The sequence below is a fragment of the Schistocerca americana genome, chromosome X (assembly GCF_021461395.2).
Source record: "Schistocerca americana isolate TAMUIC-IGC-003095 chromosome X, iqSchAmer2.1, whole genome shotgun sequence".
Lineage (NCBI taxonomy): Eukaryota > Metazoa > Arthropoda > Insecta > Orthoptera > Acrididae > Schistocerca > Schistocerca americana.
This window is the reverse complement of record NC_060130.1, coordinates 863,334,615-863,357,747: the sequence shown is the minus strand read 5'-3', so window position 1 is coordinate 863,357,747 and position 23,133 is coordinate 863,334,615. Positions and strand designations below refer to the sequence as shown.

Here is a 23,133-nt window from a genome sequence, read left to right as displayed (position 1 = left end):
TACGTAAAAAGTAACAGAATTCCACAAAAATAATTCTTTCTTTTGTCAGATAAGTGATGCATCTTATTATTATCATTATTATTACTGTTGTTGTTATTATTGGCAGTGGTTGTATCAATTTGTTGACAAGCATAACTGTTATATAGCAGGTGCTATTCATTTAACACTCCTGAATTTATCTGAATCTAAAAATTTGTGGACACCAAGAATGTATACGCACGAACAGCCACCGAACAGAGGGCACTGAACATATACAAAGAACATCGCGGGAGGTCACACCTTGTCCGACTCACAGCAGAGCGTCAGAGGGGCGCTTAAAAATTTTAAATAGTATACACTCGATGAAAGACATCTAACGCCTTACGGAAAGCTGCTTAGAAGACTTCTAGAAACGTTTTTTGGGACAGAATGCACGAATGCTCTAAATCTCCTACGTATCTGTTCTGTAGAGAGAATGAAGATTAAACTACATCAGGGGTCTCCAAACTTTTTAGTCCGCGGGCCACATTGACTCCTCCACAAAGGCGTAAGGGCCAAGATCTACCTAGTGGAATTAAAGCATCCTAGCACTCCATGATCACCGTAACGTAAGGCTAAAAGAAAGATGAAATCGCAAAAATCTAAGGTTTTGGGAATAGCTAGCACTGAAACGAACTACGATTTTTATTTAATTACATAATTTTGATTGGTGGACGTACCTGACCGAAATTCTGGCGTATTTTATTCTGGCGAATATCACCGACAAAAAAGTATGTCACTGCACATTCTTCACGAAAGCGTCCTGGAAAGTTAACGAAATTTCAAAATCATTGTTAGCAACACTATTACTGCAAGACGTAACAGAGGTAGATTATGTCAACGCGTTGTTATTTCAAGCGGCGCAACAATAAGTTTAGTTATGTAGTCTTGTAGCGAGTAGCAGAGCCAATGTCGCGGTGTATTGGTCGCGATAGGCCTCGAAACTCGATTGTTGGCAGTATAGATACCACCTCAAATATTTGGCGGGCCAGACACCGGGGATGTCCGGCCAGCTAACGCGGGCAGGTTTGCCGGCCCTCGCGGGCTGGTTTCGGCCCGCGGGCCGTAGTTTGGAGACCCCTGAACTAGATTAATAATAGTTCACATATAGGCATGTAACCAACACTTCTCCCACCGCTGCAGTCGTGAATGGAATGAAAAACTTTGATACATTACACAAGAAAGTAATCCTCTGCCGTGCAAATTACAGTGATTTTCAGAATGTAGATGTGGATTTAGACATTCTCTTTGCGTTTATTAACTTTCTCTTGACCTGCATGTCAGGTGCTTTTTATTGGCTATTCAGTGTGTACCCCATAATTTGTATTTTATTGTATATGCGCGAACCGTAGATTTCTCTTTAGTGAACTGGATTTTGTACGTCTCAATTGGTGGTTTTTGTGATGATTTGTGAGGATGTTGTTTGATTTGGCTGACAAAAATTACCAACTTTCCAGGTAAGAGTTTCTGTTTCTTTTAGTTTATTTTTTTTATTTCTTGCACAGATTTGCTTTCGTGTCTTTCATTAAATGCGTTACAGCTACATTACAGAAAAACAGATGTATCATTACTGTGCACCGGCCGCTGGTGGCCGAGCGGTTCTGGGCGCTTCAGTCTCGAACCGCGCGACCGCTACGGTCGCAGGTTCGAATCCTGCCTCGGGCATGGATGTGTGTGACGTCCTTAGGTTAGTTAGGTTTAAGTAGTTCTAAGTTCTAGGGGACTGATGACCTGAGATGTTGGGTCCCATAGTGCTCAGAGCCATTTGAACAACTTTTTTCATTACTGTGCTATTTTATATGCGACCACAACCAATTCAGAACCCATCAATCGGAGCACTGCTATTTGATAATCGTGAAGTTTGTCATACTCTGTACTTTATCTTTCATTTGTATCACTATGAGTTTGATCTATAATTGTATGTAAATCTGTAATTTTTGTATAAAAAAATAGTATTAACCCCCACCCCTACACACATACGCACACATACTGTACATTAGTAGTTGTTTTTGTTGTGATACTTCGTCCTTAAGACAAAAATGTTCAAATGTATGTGAATTTCTAAGGGAGGTCATCGGTCCCTAGTCTTACACACTACTTAAACTAACTTATGGTAAGAACAATACACACAGTCATGACCGAGGGAGGGCTCGAACCTCCAGCGGGAGGAGTCGCGTAGTCCGTGACATGGCGCCATGGACCGCTCGGCCAGTCCGCGCGGTGTCCTAAGACATGCAGCTCTCCATGGTATTCTGTCCTGTGCAAGTTCTTCATCACTGCATATGTACTGCAACCTAAATCCGTTTAAACCTGCTTACAGGTCTCTTTCTACAATTTTTATCCCCACACTTCCTTCCACTATCAAACTGACGATTCCTCGATCTATCAGGATGTGTCCTATCAACACATCCCTTCTCTTAGTCAAATTGTATTACAAATTCGTTTTCCTGCTCACTTCAGTATTTCTTCACTAATAAGCCGATCTGATAATCTAATCTTCAGAATTCTTCGGTATTACCATATTTCAAAAGATTTCATTCTCTTGTTTGAACTGTCTAATGTCCACGTTCCTCACAAAGCTACAATAAGTACAAATACCTTCAGAAAAACATTCTTAACACTTAATTTTGTATTCGGCACGCGAAAACTTCTCTTTTTCAGAAACGCCCCTCTTGGTGTTGCCAGCCTGTATTTTATATTCACTCAACTTCGGCTATCATGAGTTATTTTTCTGCCCAAATAGAAAAACCCATCGACTGTTTTAATGTCTCATTTCCTAATGTAATTCTATCAGCATCACCTGATATAATCTGACTACATTTCATTACCCTTGTTTTACTTCTGTTGATATTGATCTTACAACAGCTTTTTAAGACAGTATCCACTCCTTTCATCTGATTTTCCAAGTCCTTTGCTGTCTGTGAAAAAATTAAAATATCGCCAGAAACCCTTAATTTTTTTATTTCTTCTTCCTGAACTTTAATCCTCTTTCCAAATTTCTTCTTGGTTACCTCTACTGTCTGCTTAATGTACACTGTCTGCTTAATGTACGGAGTGAATACCTGTCTAACTGCATTTTCAGCTACTGACTTCCTTTCATATCCTTCGACGCTTGTAATTGTAGTGTGGTTTCCGTACCAGTGCAGATAATTCTTCACTCTCTGTATTTTACTCCTGTTACCTTCAAAATTTCAAGTAGTGTATTCCAGTGAATAATGTCAGAAGTTTTCTTTAATTCTAAAATTGCTATAAATGTAGATTTGCCTTTCTTCAGTTTATCTTATATGTCATAAAATCAGTATTCTATTGCGGGTTCCTACGTTTCTCTGGAGCCCAGACTGATCAGTTTCGACTTCTCCAAGCTTTTCCATTCTTCTACAAATAATATGAGTCAGTATTTTGCAACCATGAGCTACTAAACTGATGATTCGGTAATATTCACAACTGGCAGCATCTAGAATTGAAATTATTACATTCTGCTTGAATTCTGAGGGTAGTTGCCTGTTTTACGTTTTTTGGGTACCTGTTCTAATGGTTTTGTCAGGGATGACTCTCTCAAAAGTCTCAGTAATCCTTAGGGACTGTCGTCTACTACAGGGATCTTGTTTTAACATAGGTCTTTCAGTGCCTTATAAAAGTCTTCTCACAGTATTACATCTCCCATCTAACCCTCATCCACTTCCTCCTCTCTTTCTATAATACTGTCTTCATGGTTTTTTTCCCCTTCGCATAGACCTTCAATATATTCCTTCCGACCTTTTAGGCTTCCTTTCTTTGCTTGGAACAGGATTGCTTTCTGAGCTCGTAATATACATGCAGATGCTTCTCTTTTCTCCAAAGACCTCTTCATTTTTCCTATAGACAGAATTTCTCTTTCCCATGGTCATTCATGTTTTTACAGCCTTACATTTGTCATCTAGCCATTCCTGCTTTGTCGTTTTGCACTTATGGTCACTTTTTTTATTTTTACTCCTTTCGTCAATTAAATTCATTACATTACATTTAAGGCCAAAAATCAGTATTACTTTTTTCTGCCTCGAATCCCGGTTTACATACAGTTACAGAGCAGTCAGTCTTTCTTATTACAGCTGTGAATAATATCAATTAACATTACTGCAGAACTGAATCGAGCCGGCACTTCGTGACTGAAGTAAGTCAGTGACCCTCGACAAGTGAGTCACGGAACGAACCGAGCGCAGCTGCATCCAACCACGAGAAAAGTAACCAAGGTGGTCAGGCTTCAAGCTTTTCCGGTCTATTAGCAAAAGGAATGTACAACATTGTAGTAACCAGAGCACAATTATTCAGATTCAGCAGCATGACAGCCGTGCGTAGTTGCCTGTAATTTTCCGTTCGCACACTGGGAAAGCTGTGGAAGGCCACGCTCCAAACATAAAATTTCCGTCGGATGCTAGAGGAGCGTGCGAGCTCCTTTTTGCTGCGCAGAAAGCGTTAGCCTGTTGCCGGGAGCAAGTCGCTGACACCTCGCCGACGAAGGTCAAGGACGGCGCCGCCGCCGCTGCAGACCCTCTGTGCATCATTCAAATCGAACAGTGTGGAGTGGCTCTGCGCACCTCTGGCGCTTCCTTCCGAGCCCTGCAACCGAGAAGGAGACAGTTACCGTAGTCATCACGTCTCTTTTCTTCCGGTGACTCTCGGGGATGATTTTTCATCGCAGAGGATTCTGTAACATATCAAATTCGAAATAAATTTTCGCCTTATCAAGAATACTTCAGAGTTAATGACAATAACGATGGTCCATATAAAGTAAGGATAAAGTAAGACAATAAATGCGTATTTATTATTTATTTGCGACAACACTGAAACGTTTCTTATTAACTACGGTAGTCATTATGCCGTGTTTATTACGCTTTTACTGTACAATTATAGACTTGATGCAGCTTCTGATGAAGTTCTTGACCTTTCACAAGCGATGGCTGCCTGATAGTTGTACTGAACGACAAGTATCTTTTTTTTAAAAAGCCAACGGTATTTGTCTGAAAAATTGTACAGTATCAGAATGAATTTATTTATAGTATTAAATAAGTTATTGAATGGCGAATCTGTTTTTAAAGTGAATTATTGTTAATCAATCTAATCGAAGTAACTTAGAAGAGCACGGGAACGGTTAACCAATTTCCATAATTTATTTTGGACGAATGTTACAATGAATCTTTCAACATCGCCAACAACGATTTACACTCTTATTCTGGTACAAATAAAGTAGTGCTTAAAATATACACAGCGTGTCGCAGTTCCGTTAGGACACTGGCTGTGGAAAGTAAAACTCATGGATTATGTTCACAAAATCACTGTGTTTATTCAAAATAGTCCCCCCTGAATCAAAAAAATGGTTCACATGGCTCTGAGCACTATGGGACTCAACATCTGAGGTCATCAGTCCCCTAGAACTTAGAACTACTTAAACCTAACTAACCTAAGGACATCACACACATCCATGCCCGAGGCAGGATTCGAACCTGCGACCGTAGCAGCCGCGCGGTTCCGGACTGAAGCGCCTAGAACCGCTCAGCCATCGCGGCCGGCTCATATTAGTGTCAGACACATGCTGTAACATTTGCGGCCACGGCCAGAATACCTGCTGCATTCTTGAATAAATCATCCAGCTTTTCTGAACTTGTAGAGTTTTGTTTGTCTGTATATATACATTACATCTACCGATTTCCTATTCGGGTAATTTCTTCATGGTGCGTCTTTTTTTTTCTTTCTTAGAGTGTAACTTTGGCTGTGCATTTGTACATAATCGCAGTCGTTGATAAATGGTACGCATTCTCCACTGGAGTTGCCGCAATTTACACGTCTGATATTCGAATAAAAGTTAACTATTGACTCACATTTCTGTAACCACTATGTAAGCTCACCGTACAAAGCAGTAGTCACCTCACTCAGTCGCTCCCCCTTACTCGCCCCCCCCCCCCCCCCAGTCTCTTTGGAGCGCTATAGATGGCGTGGGATTGTTACCAGGCGCAATAAGATTTGTCTGTGTGATGACCTGAAAGTGTAGCAGAAATGAGCTACCGAGTTTGGACACGCTCATAGCCACACCGACATTGAAGTTGCCCGATTCGTTGGTGTATCAACGCGGACAGACCAACGAGTGTACAAAGAATGATTTATCACTCGAAGCAATGTAGCACAGCGTAAAAATGGTGGTCATAAAAAGATCATAACCGACAGGAACCGGAGATCGCTTTCAAATTCGACAAGAATTGTACAGTCAGTGAATGCATGTCCATCTCAAGCAGTTTCCAAGAGAAAATGGCGAAGGTAACGGCACGCAATAGACGTTTGGAATCGGTTACCTCGCAGAAGGCTCATAGCGGCACAGAAAGCTACACATCTGCAATGGGCCACATAACATGGAAACTGGACTTAAGGTGACTGGAGGCGTGTAGTATGGTCCGAAAAGTCGTATTTCTGTTTCTTTTCGAATGATGTTTCGGCGGACCAATGCGGCGTTCAACTCGCAATGTGTGGAGGATGTAGTTCAGGCCAGACGTGGCTCTGCGATGTTTCGGGGCTGTTTTTCGTACCATGACTTAAGCCAACTCATTCAGGTAACCGTGAACATGAACCACGATGTGATAAGAGAGATGTCAAAAACTACCGACCCGTTTCACTGCTGACATCATTTTCCAAAATTTTTGCGAATGTGATGAATTTTAGAATAGTATCTGACCTTAGCAACAGTAATGTCCTCAGCAATTCACAGTTTCGGCTTCAGAAGAGTTGCTCTACTGAGAATGCCATTTACATGTTCACTCACCAAATTTTACAAGCTTTAAATGATAATATAGCACCGGTTGGTACTTAAGGTTGTCCTTAGCACAAAAAAGGTTGTACAATGCTGCAAAAAACTAAAATCACTTACTCACTCGGTGGTGGCCGAGCGGTTCTAGGCGCTTTAGTCCGGAACCGCGCGACTGCTACGGTCGCAGGTTCTAACCCTGCCTCGGGCATGGATGTGTGTGATGTCCTTAGGTTAGTTAGGTTTCAGTAGTTCTAAGTTCTAGGGGACTGATGACCTCAGATGTTATGTCCCATAGTGCTCAGAGCCATCTGACAGATAGCAAAGCCGGCCAGGGTGGCCGAGCGGTTCTAGGCGCTACAGTTTGGAACCGCGCGACCGCTACGGTCGCAGGTTAGAATCCTGCCTCGGGCATGGATGTGTGTGATGTCCTTAGGTTAGTTAGGTTTAAGTAGTTCTAAGTTCTAGGGGACTGATGACCCCAGAAGTTGAGTCCCATAGTGCTCAGAGTCATTTGAACAGATAGCAAAGTAAAATTTGAAAACAAACTGGAAAAGTTTCTCCTTGACAACGCCTTCTTTTCCGCAGAAGAATTTCTATTACTGTAATATGTAAAAGGTGGTGAGTGGGAAGTACTAACTTATATCTGTATGTCTTCTTTCTTTTTGAAAAAAAAAAAAAACTTAGAAATGCTCAGAATGTAACCAATGTACATATTAATTCGCGACGTGAATGTAATACGACTCGTTCCACATAATTACGATATATCGTTCAAAATGATCAATGGAGCGTGTAAATAACTAATTAACACTTTCAGCAGTGTCAGTGACATTGTGTTGTCCTTTCTTCTATATCTTCATTATGAGTATGCTGTGTGCATCCCAGTCTTCTAAGATGAAAACAGCATTGTTCACAGGACTGTATACATACTGTCCTGGTACAATGAAAACTTACGCAACACATCGCACCTCGTCCGACCCAGTAACTCATGCGATCCTAATCTCATAGAATATGTATGAGACTTTTTGGAGCATCAGTTCCGCAGTTTGCTAGCTCTGAGGGATGTAATCAACTGTGAGTGACTTCATCTGGATATGATGACTGTCCTTAAATTGTTACAACAGATCTTATATAGTGTCGTATACGTCTCTCTGAAATAACCTTTTACGAAGCAGCCAAGTGAACGTACAAGCGCTTTGATGCCTCTTCCGGTCAAAACTCGAAATCCTTCCTAATATTCATCCAACCTATCAAATACAATGAACCCTTCCTTTCCCTTCCCACAACAAAGCTCTTTTCTTCGCTTTTCCTTACCATTCGTGAGGCAAGTGTTGCAATCCATACCTAAGTTGTCTTACACCTTTGCCACTACATCCTTTACAACCTCCCCACCCCCCACCAAGCCCAATGCAAATCCAGAGCTTTACCATAGATCAATAGCGCTCGGGCGCCAAGTAGTCGTCCAAAACCGAAGTAATACGTTTACCATCAGCATTAGAACGGGCAGGACTTCTTGGAGATGCAGTAGACCTGTTCTCAGCATCGCAGTAATTAATGCTCTCTGTCACACACCAAAATTTCTCCCGCTAATATAACGTTGAGATGGGTTGCATCAACCTTCGCCAGTAAGCTTAGTAAAGAGGAAGAGTGTGCCCAGCGCAGATTGGCTTACACGTGGGTAGGTAGCACTAAAAGTTTAAATCCCTTTTAATCACAAAAATTGAAGAACGCTTTGTTAAATGATCCAGTAAGCGAAAATAAATTAGTTGGTGTTTGCATGAGGGTTTTAGCACTCGTTATCCCAAATCACTCACTCACACACACACACACACACACACACACACACACACTGACACGCATGCAGCCACACTAAAAACATCTTCAGTTCACAATCTGTGGTTAAAAAACGTTGACAGAGGAAGGCTAAGCTAATACTGTGAAAAGCGTGGCTGGATGAGGACTGTACTTAAAGGGTATAATAAGCCATGCGATTTGTAATACACTAAATCCTCCATCCTAAAAGTTTAGGCCGATGTCTAGGGAATTTAGAAAAAATTTAAATTTTTACCACTCTTAGTTAAAATCAGTGGTGGCCCCAACCTAAGTACTTCTCTCTTTCTTTCTCTCTTCATTCTCTTAAAGTGTGTTGTACAGTGATTTGTGAACCAGGAGGACCACCGGTTGTGGATGCGTCACAGCGGACTATGAAGCCGTCTGTAACATGAGTGCGTGTTATTCGGAGGGGAGTTAGGATAAATTCGCCCTGTCTGAATGAACAGTATGAGGTATCCCACGTCCGGTCAGCTGGCTTCACTGATCACAGCTTATTATTCCGCGACACCAGCCACTCTTCACATAGCTGAAGGGCGCTCTGACTCAGTGAGATTACAACCTGCACGGGACGGACACATTGTGATTCCTGAATGTCGTCTTGACTTTTATATTCGCGTGCTCATTTTACCACATTCCCACGCCCTGGGCTAACAGCAGAATGATGTGTGTTCCCCTTACCATTGTAGCAGAAGTGTGTCTTGCATGTTTCTGTTCAGTTTTTGTGCTGGGTAAATCACTTGTAATGCATTTAGTGCGCTAAGGAAACTAGAGCATATGACACAATTTTTTACATTGATGATGACTCATCTGTTCCTTTGCTTTCGGGATCCTTCTGCACAATATACAGTAAATTCGTTAGGAAGGCAAGTCTTGGTAACCCACTGCAGCAAAACTGCCGAACAGCCAAGGGAGCCCCGTTGCTTAATGCTGTCAGTTTATACAGGGTTATTCATAAGTATCTACAGGGTTTCAGAAGGCGACTTCGCGAAAACTACAAGACTCACAGGAAAATTATACATATAAGTCGACAAGGCGTCCCTCCAAATACCGAAATGAAATACGCGCCATCCTAATATAGATGTCAAGCTCCATTACTGGTTAATATGTCGCAAATATGTTCATTTCAAAAAAGTACTGCGGAGACCAATGTGACTGGTCAAAGAAGAGCAGTAGCATCGCGAACTTTGTTACACTTCCCTTACACTTCACTTTATAAATACAAATCTTCTGGTCCAGACTGTATACCAATTAGGTTCCTTTCGGAGTATGCTGATGCATTAGCTCCATACTTAACAATCATATACAACCGTTCGCTCGACGAAAGATCCGTACCCAAAGACTGGAAAGTTGCACAGGTCACACCAATATTCAAGAAAGGTAGTAGGAGTAATCCACTAAATTACAGGCCCATATCGCTAACGTCGATATGCAGCAGGATTTTGGAATATGTATTGTGTTAAAACATTATGAATTACCTCGAAGAAAACTGTCTATTGACACACAGTCAACATGGGTTTAAAAAAAAATGTTCCTGTGAAACACAAGTAGCTCTTCATTCACATGAAGTGTTGAGTGCTATTGACAAGGGATTTCAGATCGATTCCGTATTTCTTGATTTCCGGAAAGTTTTTGACACTGTACCACACAAGCGGCTCGTAGTGAAATTGCCTGCTTACGGAATATCGTCTCAGTTATGTGGCTGGATTTGTGATTTCCTGTCACAGTTCGTAGTAATTGACGGAAAGTCATCGAGTGAAACAGAAGTGATTTCTGGCGTTCCCCGAGGTAGTGTTATAGGCCCTTTGTTGTTCCTTATCTATATAAACGACTTGGGAGACAATATGAGCAGCCGTCTTCGGTTGTTTGCAGATGACGCTGTCGTTTATCGACTAATAAAGTCATAAGAAGACCAAAACAAACTGCAAAACGATTTATAAAAGATATCTGAATGGTGCGAAAAGTGGCAGTTGACCCTAAATACTGAAAACTGTGAGGTCATCCACATGAGTGCTAAAAGGAACTCGTTAAACTTCGGTTACACGATAACTCACTCTAATCTAAAAGCCGTAAATTCAACTAAATACCGAGGTATTACAATTATGAAGAACTTAAATTGGAAGGAACACACAGAAAATGTTGTGGGGAAGGCTAACCAAAAACTGCGTTTTATTGGCAGGACACTTAGAAAATGTAACAGACCTACTTAGGAGACTGCCTACACAATTCTTGTCCGTCCTCTTTTAGAATACTGTTGCGCTGTGTGGGATCCTTACCAGATAGGACTGACGGAGTACATCGAAAAAGTTCAAAGAAAGGCAGCACGGTTTGTATTATCGCGAAATATGGGAGAGAGTGTCACAGAAATGATGCAGGATTTGGACTGGAAATCATTAAAAGAAAGGCATTTATCGTTGCGATGGAACCTTCTGACGAAATTCCAATCACCAACTTTCTCCTCCATATGCGAAACTATTTTGTTGACACCGACCTACATAGGGAGAAACGATCACCACGATGAAATAAGGGAAATCAGAGCTCGTAGGGAAAGATATAGGTGTTCGTTCTTTCTATGCAAGATTGGAATAATAGAGAATTGTGAACGTGGTTCGATGAACCTTCCGCCAGGCACTTGAATGTGATTTGCAGAGTATCCATGCAGATGTAGCTAGATGGCAAGACGAGCTCTAACCGCAGCACCCACGAATGCGAGTGCATTGTCCTACCCATGTCGCCACATCGTGCGAAGTAAAGGGTTCGTTGTGCCTTCTCGAGAGTAATTTTTAGATTTATATCTGCTAACCTTCAAGATAGTGTTACTCTTTCTACAACGTGTTGAGTATCACTAAAAGCTCTTCTATAATCTACAGGGTGGTCCATTGATAGTGACCGGGCCAAATATCTCACGAAATAAGCATCAAACGAAAAAACTAAGAAGAATGAAACTCGTCTAGCTTGAAGGGGGAAACCAGACGCCGGTATGGTTGCCCCTCTAGATGGCGCTGCCATAGGTCAAACGGATATCAACTGCGTTTTTTAAAATAGGAACCTCCATTTCATATTACATATTCATGTAGTACGTAAATAAATATGAATGTTTTAGTTGGACCACGTTTTCGCTTTGTGATAGATGGCGCTGTAATAGTCACAAACATATAAGTACGTGGTATCACGTAACATTCCGCCAGTGCTGACGGTATTAGCTTCGTGATACATTACCCGCGTTAAAATGGACCGTTTACCAATTGCGGAAAAGGTCGATATCTTGTTGATGTATGGCTATTGTGATCAAAATGCCAAACGTGCGTGTGCTATGTATGCTGCTCGGTATCCTGGACGACATCATCCAAATGTCTGGACCATTCGCTGGATAGTTACGTTATTTAACGAAACAGGAAGTGTTCAGACACATGTGAAACGTCAACCACGATATGCAACAAATAATGATGCCCAAGTAGGTTTTTTAGCTGCTGTCGCGGCAGTTCTGCACATCAGTAGCACACAAATTGCGCGAGAATCGGGAATCTCAAAAACGTCGGTGTTGAGAATGCTACGTCAACATCGATTGCACCCGTACCATATTTCTATGCCCCAGGAATTGCATGGCGACGACTCTGAACGTCGTGTACAGTTCTGCCACTGGGCACAAGAGAATTTACGGCACGATGACAGATTTTTTGCACGCGTTCTACTTAGCGACGAAGCGTCATTCACCGACAGCGATAATGTAAAGCGGCATAATATGCACTATTGGGCAACGGAAAATCCACAATGGCTGCGACCAGTGGAACATCAGCGACCTTGGCGGGTTAATGTATGGTGCGGCATTATGGGGGGAAGGATAATTGGCCCCCATTTTATCGATGGCGGTCTAAATGGTGCAATGTATGCTGATTTCCTACGTAATGTTCTACCGATTTACTACAAGATGTTTCACTGCATGACAGAATGGCGATTTACTTACAACATGATGGATGTCCGGCACATAGCTCCCATGCGGTTGAAGGGGTATTGAATAGCATATTTCATGACAGGTGGATTGGTCGTCGAAGCACCATACCATGGCCAGCACGTTCACCAGATCTTACGTCCCCGGATTTCTTTCTGTGGGGAAAGTTGAAGGATATTTGCTATCGTGATCCACCGACAACGTCTGACATGCGTCAGTGCATTGTCAATGTATGTGCGAACATTACGGAAGGCGAACTATTCGCTGTTGAGAGGAATGACGTTACACGTTTTGCCAAATACATTGAGATTGACGGACATCATTTTGAGCATTTATTGCATTAATGTGGTACTTACAGGTAATCACGCTGTAACAGCATGCGTTCTCAGAAATGATAAGTTGAGAAAGGTACATGTATCACATTGGAACAACCGAAATAAAATGTTCAAACGTACCTACGTTCTGTATTTTAATTTAAAAAACCTACCTGTTACCAACTGTTCGTCTAAAGTTGTGAGCCATATGTTTGTGACTATTACAGCGCCATCTATCACAAAGCGAAAAGAGTGGTTCAACTAAAAAATTCATATTTCTTTACGTACTACACGAATATAAAATAAAAAATGGGGGTTCGTATTTTAAAAAACGCAGTTGATATCCGTTTGACCTACGGCAGTGCCATCTAGCAGGCCAACCATAGTGCCTTCTGGTTTCCCCCTTCAAGATAGACAAGTTCCGTTCTTTGTAGTTTTTTCGTTTGACGCTTATTTCGTGAGATATTTGGCCCGGTCGCGATCAATGGACCACCCTGTATATGAAACTGGTTCGAGAGCATTTTAGCCAGATGGGTACTTGCATAGCCGAACGCAGAGAGCTCCGGAAGGCGTGCAGCACTCAATACTAATTGCATCTACGGCGCCACGACTAAGAGCGCGTGGGGCTGGCAGGCTTCCAGCGCCTTCAGAAGCGTCAAACTGGCAGTAATTGCGCGCCGGCTCGCTCGTTCCCAGCGCCCATCGCCGCGGAGGCCAGCTGATCCGCTGTGCCACATTGCCGCGCGGCTGCGGCATGAGTTGCGGCTCCGGGCGTCCACTGGGGGCTGACTGCAGGAACTCCTCAGAGGTACAGCCAATAGGCGTCTTTTGTCGAGCACACATTATTTTCTTGACTATCGTTGAACGACGGTGTGACTGGGGATCGAGCGTGTGCCTTCAAATATGTGACACGTAGAGAATCAACAGGTTCATCTGTTAACGAACTCACACGTCGACTTCTCCGTTTCTTGTGATTGAAACAGTTTCATTTGAATGTTTAATTTTCGTTTATTGTACGAATAGGATTCTAAGAAATTATGCGAGTGTTATACTAAATTTTGTCATGGTTCCGGATAAATACGCTGTTTAATATGCACAAATTATCATTAGTTTATATCCCCAGTTACAGTCACTAAAATTATGCATTGCGGTCTATGTATTACTGCTGTGGTTTCTACCGATTTTTGACGTCATGTTTTGCAATATTTATCAGTCTAATCCAAATCTCGAACGATAACGCCTGTGTCCAAGCTTCCTATCCTAATACGCTGCATTTGTTTTGACCTCCTGTGGTACAAAAATACGATCAGGAGAACAGAAAGGCCGTGCGGTTAAAGGCGCTGCAGTCTGGAACCGCAAGACCGCTACGGTCGCAGGTTCGAATCCTGCCTCGGGCATGGATGTTTGTGATGTCCTTAGGTTAGTTAGGTTTAACTAGTTTTAAGTTCAAGGGGACTAATGACCTCAGCAGTTGAGTCCCATAGTGCTCAGAGCCATTTGAACCATTTGAAGAACAGAAAGAATCATTAACAGGAACGTAAAATAAACTGTCTTAACTATGAGTGGATGGCATACGTAGACATAGTCATAGTGAGCTATTCTATATTTTCTTTAATATACTTACGGGTCTTAAACTTAAAATTATTTTTGTGTGAGTGGCAAATGAAAAGACGACAAGCAACACCAGTGACAACTTTATTTCAGACTTCCCGTAATTTAGGAAATCATATCTCTTGTTTATTATGACTCAAAAAGACTTAACGATGTTTCAAACTGGGGCTTTGCTTAAATTTCAGTAAATTGTACCGCATTACGTGTAATAATTCACGTTCTTAGTTATTCTTTCGTGGAGATTTACAAAACCTGAGCATTCATTCATGTCCCCTTCTTCTCTTAGTTACTCTTCTAGTTTTGAAAGTGACACGCAATTCCGTTTCAGTCGTGATTTAAGATGATTCAGTAATTTGTTTAGATCCAGTAATTCTTCCATCATTGTAGGAAACATCTTAATAAATCCTCATTAAATAATTCTTTATAAATGTAAGTACACTAGGTTTGATGAACGTAGTTTTTTGGAAGCGTGATTCCCCACAGTATTTCTTATCTGTTACTAAGAATTGTAAGGCATTCAAGTGAAAAATATGATTTTTTGCGGCGCAATGGATATCTCTCCTTCATTAAAGAAGTGTCATACTTCGTCATAATTGTTTTCTTAAACACACACGCACGCACGCACGCACGCAGTTTCTACTCGGTTTCGCATAGCGTGTTTCGACCTATTATATTATCAAGAAACTTTTCGACATTTATAGTCAACACATGATGTCTGTAACAGGAATATACTGGACCGAAAACTACGTGGAAGACACGTCGCCGTTATGACTCTTACTGGACAGTAGTTAGCGTAGGGCGAGTCAAAGATTCCCCATAAGGATTCGCACAGAATGGTCACAGGAAAATAAATCTGCAGATATGTAAATCGCGCAGGAAGGTCGCTGGTCTCGACGCACGTGACGAATCAGTGCACGGCTGCCGCGAATTGGACGAGGAGTTCTGGTTGCGCGCGCTTAACAAGCCGCGACCTGAATACGCCCCAGACAGCAGCTGGTTCCTCTTAAGGGAATCCGGCACCGCCGACGAGCTGTAGTGAACACACAAAATGGAAAACACTGTGCTCAAAAATTGCAGCAGTTTTTAAAACCGTTGCTTAAAAAGCTCTTTAGTGATTTTAAGCAACATCTTGTGCCAGTCTGAACACCACAGAACCACAGGGATAGAAAAGTTAAAAATAAAATATTACACTCTGGCATCTTACTCATGTAGAACTAATATAGGAAAAGGAGGAGTTACTACATGTGTTGAGAGACCCAAGTTCAAAACCTTGAAACAAATAGAAATTGCCAAGATCAGCGCAAAGAAGTGTGTGCTTGTGAATTAATACTGAAAGATAGTTCACTCTAAATTGTAACTGTATATAGATTCCCACTGTGATATTCTGAATTGTTTGTAAGGCATATGTATGTATGCTGTCTGTCAAACAGCACAAAGCTGTTCGTAGTCTGTAGTGGTTTCAGTGTACATTTTCTGGACGATTCTGATAGGATAAATGACATAAAAATCTTATTTGGATCCTACATTTTGATCTTAGTAGGTTTTCCAATACAAGTGGATAAAGACAGTAGAACTCTGATAATGTTTTCTTTGATAAGCTGAAAGCAAGGAAATAACTGTGTACCCAGTAACATATGCTCTCTGATCATTATGCACAGTTAATTAGGATAAATAAGATAGTGCCTTACAGTATACAGTCTACTAAGTGGAAATCAGAATAATTGATTAATCGAGGACAAACGTTTTTCAGGGTAGTTTAGAAGAGAGGACCTGAGATGAAATTTATAAAGAACCAAATGCTGACACAAAATTTAAATCATTCCATGATAAATTCGTATCATGATTTGAAAATAGCTTTTGTCATAGGCTAATCAGAAAGGGCATTAAACAACCATGTAGAAAACCATGAATCAGTGGAGAGATACAACTATCTTGTGAAAGGAAAGGGGAAATGCGTATGTCAATAAGAACAAGTAAAGATGCTGCAGTGGTTGCAGACTACAGAAACTACTCAAAATTATTGCGAAAAGTTATTAAAAAATCAAGGAACACGCACATTGTCAGAAATCAGTAATTCCAACAACAGACAGCTGTTTAAGGAATTAGGCATTTTGACCATACCTTCACAGTATATTTATTCCGCCATGAAGTTTCTTGTAAATAGCTCACTACAAGTGAAAAGGAACAGTGATGTGCAGGAGGATTAGGAGGTGACGGGGAGGGGAAGTAGGGGGAACCTTTATCCTTTGATTGGCCGAATTTGCAGCTTACCTCTTTACCCTTTACTCGCAAGCAGCCCTGGCACTAATAAGAAACCATAGTTTGTTTCATACGTACTTCGTGTAACCAGTGCTATATCCATTGCAATGAATGCTGCGTTAGTGATTTTCGATTTCTATGAGAATGATGAACGCAGCCGAGTCACCATATTTATTTTCCAGGAGGAGGCTTCTTATGTCCCGTGTCTTCAAATTTATTGTTGGGTGATATTTCGCCACATTTTCAACAAGTGAAGGCAAATCTGCTATACACACATTTTCACAGCTAAATTCTCACATACGCAAAAATGCAGACCAGTAATAAAAATACTTGTAATGATCATCTGTGACAGATCAGCTGCCGTACTCGTTCGCCAAGTGTAGAGAATCGCTGCTGTAATGTTCGACGTGCTACAGGTACCTAAAAACTACTTACATATTAACAGGAAGACTGACAAAAGGAAAATGTTTAGTCATTGCAGAAGAATAACAGCTCGGCTTGGAGACCGGTAGAAAACAAATTCGACTATGACAATTTTCGTGAAGGAATCGTCGCAACATTCGCCTGAAATGACTGTGGAAAGCCACTGACAAACTAAATCTGGATAGGCTGTTTGAGACTAGAGAGCGGAGCGAGAATTTAAACCCGGCTCCATCGGAGTAGACTCAACTACTGTTCCGTCTATCTTGGGTTGGACATTGACAATGGATACTGCGACTCAACCATCAAGAGAATGAATCTGTTATATGATCCAATAGCGTGACGTGGTTGTTGCGTGTTTTTAACACAAAAATATACTCCTAGTGCGTTAATGACTGCATTGACTCTTTTCAGTAATGACTTACTTCAGCATAAAGATATTTTTTATTAATATAATCTCTGTTTCTCAGACTTATGGGAAATACATCTCGCTTTGCGAATGATTTAAGTTTATTGCGGTGGTCTTCCCCTACTATGATGTCTCATAAAGTGTTTCTTTAATGACCTTTTTAAGTGTGCTTTTGTTTACGCTTCCCCCTTTTCTGACGAAAACCATTCGGTCACTATTCTCAAGATGCTTCTGTCGTCCACTTTTAACTACTGTTAATGTAACCTGTAATTTCACAAAATATCCAAAATTAAATACCTATCTCGTTTCTCCTGCGAAAGACATCTGACAGATGGAAAGTTTCCCTACCTAAACTGTTACTGGGACACACAATGTTGGCATCCGATTATTAGCCGAATTAAGGGTTCAGGCAGTTACATTTCGTTATAAAAAGTCAGTTTCTTCCAGAAAAGAGGAAACATTCTGCAGTCATCTAGTTACTCTTGAAAAATGATCCTAAATGCTTCCTACTATGTTAATCACAACTGCATGTGGCCTGCATGAAGTTATGAATTTGAAATGAGATCAGCGAGTGTAACCTGAATCTCTACATCATTCTAGAAGGCAGGTCATGAGAAGTTGAACATTATTTTTGGTCAACATTGCTTACACAGTTTGACTTCAGGTAATCAATCAATCTGCCTGCAAAAAATGCAGTTCGGGATGACTTTGTGCAGCGGTTACCAAACTTTGGTTACAGGACTATCACGGTATAAAATGCATTTATCTACAAAAGTGGTCAATTTTCTTCATAAAATGGCATCCACGTTTGAGAAAAAAATACAACGTTTAGTTAATCCTTTAAGAAACACTTACTTACGATCACTGGTCCCTGCCCACATGAGTACACGTAACTCCTACTTTGCAAAACATGTGCTTGAGGAATATCCACCACCATATTAGGATGCATACACTCGTTTAGCGTACGATTCGAAAGTGTGTCCTCAGTGACGTCATAGAAAACGGTGCAATTGGTTTACAGAGCACGGATTAACAGTGGCGCAAGCCATACCCGATCTCTTCACCTGATCTGGCCTTAGTGATTCTAGTGTTTTCGTTTCCACAAGGTTCAAATGGCTCTGAGCACTATGGGATATAACATCTTAGGTCATCAGTCCCCTAGGCTTAGAACTACTTAAACCTAACTAACCTATGCACATCACACACACCCATGCCCGAGGCAGGATTCGAACCTGCGACCGTAGCAGTCGCACGGTCCCGGACTGAAGCGCCTAGAACCACACGGCCACCGCGGCCGGCTTTCCATAAGGGTCAAGAAATATAGAGAGAGGTGGTAGGAGCAGATCAACAGAAAGAGGGGTAGGAGGGGACAGTCTGAGAGAGAGAAGGGGAGGAGAAGATGGTCAGAGAGAGGGGTGACTAGGAGATGGACAGAGAGATAGAGAGAGGGAAGAGAGAGGGAGGGAGAGGAAGAGGTGGACAGAGAGAGACAGGGGAGAAGGATGAGATGGACAGAAAGCGAGCAGGAGGATCAGATGGAGAGACAGAGGTGGCAGGAGGAGATTTACAGAGAGAGGGAGAGGAGATTATGGACAGAAAAAGGAAAGAGAAGGAGATGGACAGGGAGAGAGGAAGGGAGGAGATGGTCAGAGATAGGAAAAAGGAGGAGATGGACAGAGAGATGAGGTGGGAGAAGATGTATAGAGAGAGGGGGTAGGAGCAGATGGACTGGGAGAGAGGGGGGAGGAGGATGAGATGGACAGAAAGAGAGCAAGAGGATCAGATGGACAGAAAGAAGGGGCGGGAGGAGATGGACAGAGAGAGGGGGCAGGAAGAGAGAGAGAGAGAGAGAGAGAGAGAGAGAGAGAGAGACAGAAGGAGGGATGGAGGAGAGGGCTAATACAAGGTTGCAATAAATACATACCAAGACAGTGTCGGTAGTCAGCTATTTCTACATATACACAGAGAACAAGTTTCTGAGCGTTGTTTACGGAGACGTATAGCAGTGAATCTCTGGCACTCCATGTACGCCGAGGCAATTATGATGTTTACTAAGCTAAACGTGTCGCAAACAGTCGTGAAGCTATTTACTCCATTTTCTGGCACAGTTTTGTAATTCGCTACTCGGTCGCGTAAAGGGGTGTTCCGTAAAGTAAGCGATTGAATTGCGAGCGACATGAGTTCTGTCGCCTTTTCCCATCGTTTCAAATGTTGTTAGTTGTTTTTCCAATGTCGCACGGTTTGCTGGGCCGCAAGTGGCTCGCGCCGCAAGACTTCCAACTGACGACTTTTGTGATTTCGCAAACGCGTGGATGGTTTCGGCATTAAATGTTTTTATAAACTATTTTTTAACCACGGGTAACCGCGGGCCGCAACTAGTGTACATTATAGACAAGACACGAAAAATTAGTTAGTAAAGGAAGTTGCATGTATTACCTTTGAATTTATCTCTTTCAGAAAACCTCGCTTTGCAAATCAATGTGCGACCAGTAACATCTGTCAATCTTCGCAACAGTCCAAATACTCCCGAAGTGAAACAACTTCCACATCATCTATGGTGACATTTTTTTCGTTGTCAGTAGCATCAACTTGACAGTTTTCAGGCGAAATTTTAGTGCTGAGAAGACAGTGTCGTTCTGGACTTGTCTATAGAGATGATGCTGTTTATTTAGTGCAACACTATCGGCTCCAAACTTGAGAGCAGACTACGTAATGTGGTAAGAGCGATGTTAAAGCGAAGCATCGAAGTTACAGAGACGCGCAAGCAACTTCTTAAAGTTACGCTAAATGTCGACGATTAGAGAACGAGTTTCCACGGACTTGAGTTTGTTTTCTATAAATGTACCCTTGCTCATTTTGATGAAGACTTGCCTGGTTCGAAATTTCACCACACTGCGCCCACCTACCCTACAGCTTTTCAATTGCAAGAAACAATTCTCCGTGATGTAGGATTTTAACTGACGTCTAAAACCATCTAAATGCTACTTTGTTCATGAAATGCGGTAGGCTTTCCCCGCTATAAGCAGACACAGGAAACAAGCAGACAGTAATCTACACTCTTGCAGTGGCAACCGTTATCAGTGACCCAGCTTGGCAATCTGTGTGGAAGTGTGTACCAACAGCGGGCAGCAGTGTACGGTCTCCATTTGTATGAAAACTCTACGAGAGTCCTTTAGAAGCGCTATGGGTACAGCGTCCCATTCCGCGCACTGTGCTTTTTCTTTGGGTCTCGATTGGCCCACAGTGTTCGGTTCTCCACCAAATACGTCTCCGGATAGCATCCCAACAAGCACCCTGTCCCATAAAATTCAAGTCCGACGAATATGTGGGCCACACAATTAGCGCTATGTTCTCACGGTCCAGTGTGTCAGCAGCCCTGTAAGGAAGACATCTGCTACATTCTCAAGTAAATGAAATCAGGGCGCACTGCATCGCAAAAAGTGGCCCATACCCTTCTCTGTGACTGACAGAGTGCACAAAACCCTTACCATTTTATGTGGGACTTTCAAGCGGTCCCACACTCATTTTTAAACTTACGTCAGTATGGTTCGAAAAATCTGCGATCCACCTGCCATTTACTAACTACACTATTTTTTTTAGATATCAAGTCATGTCTTTTACTAATGAGGAACACTGCAATTTCTTTGTCAGAGCTTTCTTGCGCTAGATATAGGAGTTTCGATTATGTTACTCCATTTCAAGAAATTCTGTGTAGAAAGGACGTCCCCTTACAGAACGGAACTTACATCAAATAAATAAATACAATTCTGTTACTTCTATCGCATATCCAAGCTTTACTAAGATGTTATTACAAGTTTAACTGGACGTATGTTAAGGGAGGATTAACTTGTTATAAAGTGAAAGAACAGTTACACACTTCTATCTTCATGAAATTGCCCCGGTGTTTTTATTTAAAATTTTACTGAAGACGTAGCTTGGTAGCTGTCACGATCGTTATCCGATTCTTATACATACATCTACGCCGATATTTTCACAGAGACATCAGGGAAATACGATTACGTTTATCGCGATGAAAATAAAGTGATGCTCCTCAACAATTATGCAACAATCACTTCTAGCTGAACAAATAATTCAGTATTTTTCTTTACATTATTTTCATATTCCCCTAAGTGAACCAGTAACGCCCAATAGTGTTTAACTTCTCGTACATTAGGTTTAAAAAATCTGGTAGCCTATTAACATCGCGGAAGTCGTTTTCTATCAGTCTAGAAATATGCACAAGGTATTCCTCAGAATTAAATGCATTGGTGGGTGTTAAAACTGGAAAACCGGGAAGGATAGAAAATCATAAAATTTTACGTATTCTACGTATACAGTAAAGCAGCAAGATTTCGAGATTACATTTGTGAGTGATTTGTGGGAATATAGGATGCGAAATTTAGCACACAGATCTGAAACCTCTCGCATCAGGAAAGGCTCTAATCCAGCTGGACACAGAGAGGAACTGAGCTTGAATGGAAGACATGAGTACCTATTTCCATGCTGCTTCAGTTCTCTGCAAAAGTTCATCAATCGTAGTGGCTGCCGAGTGGTGATGTGTCAATCTCTCGGGAACCCACGACCAGATGTGTACAGTGGAACAATATGCTAGACAGGGCAAGAGCCGAACAACCTCTGTACAGAGTTAGATGAGAGCAGCACGGGCTACAAGCGGTCTTGTGTTATCTCGTTGAAAGATACCGACAATGACACCTAGAAGATAGCCCACAGACATTGGCTTTAACACGTCATAAAAGTGACAGCAGCTGCCCCTAAGTACCGACTATGGGAAACAAAGGTAACAGGGCTGTGTACCAAATGAAAACAAGTAGCATCACATCTGGTGCTTGGCCGGCATGATGAATGCAATCTGGCGATGTTGCTTCTGCTAGGAGCCTCCATACATGGGCGCGTCCATCATGACACTGCACGCAGGACGAGAACTCGTCTGGAAAAGACCACGTGGTGGCACTCATGAGTCCAGCGTTGCCCTTGGGACGTGCCACTGTAGGCACTCCTATCTCTGCTGCCGTATCAAGGAAAGCCGCAAGACGATCACCTTGTCGACATTCAGTGGTGCTACCGACGTCAAAGCAATGTCCGTGTGAAACTTGTCCTTCTGCAAACAAGACCACTTCCTAATCCAAGGTAACTGACATGGGTGTACGATCCCGCACAGCCAAGCGAACAATATGTCTGCCCTCTTGGGCGCAAGTCGTGTGGGACCACTGATATCCTGCACGGCTTGGCGTATGGCTCACCTGAAGTAATAGATTCCGTAATCGCACAACATTCGTGGGATTCCCAACAACGGGAGCAGCAATATCGGGAAACGATAAACTTCAGTCACTCCAGGTGATATTGCCCCTGACAAATTGTAACACGTGCTGGTAGACGCTTCTCCTTCTATCACGAGGCATGACGCGATCTTCTCACAATCAATGCAATTACTGCGTAATTTTTCCTTAAATACAAAACGAAAATGTTGTTACTCCTACTTACTTTTTTCAGTTACAGTTAAATGCTAACTGTTTGCGTTTCCAAGCGTGTACTT

At 42.0% G+C, this 23,133-nt stretch overlaps 1 protein-coding gene across 3 annotated transcripts in view; it reads left to right on the top strand.

The window, feature by feature from the left end:
* LOC124555521 (organic cation transporter protein-like) overlaps nucleotides 1-23,133 on the top strand; it is a 241,744-nt gene that overhangs the window by 15,255 nt on the left and 203,356 nt on the right. The window contains exon 1 of one of the 3 annotated variants that reach the window (XM_047129471.1): nucleotides 13,562-13,688. The exons of the other annotated variants lie outside the window; for them this stretch is intronic. The gene's annotated coding sequence lies outside the window, so the exon portion shown is untranslated. Of the gene's footprint in view, nucleotides 1-13,561; nucleotides 13,689-23,133 lie in introns of those variants that run through there. 3 annotated transcript variants of the gene reach the window in all.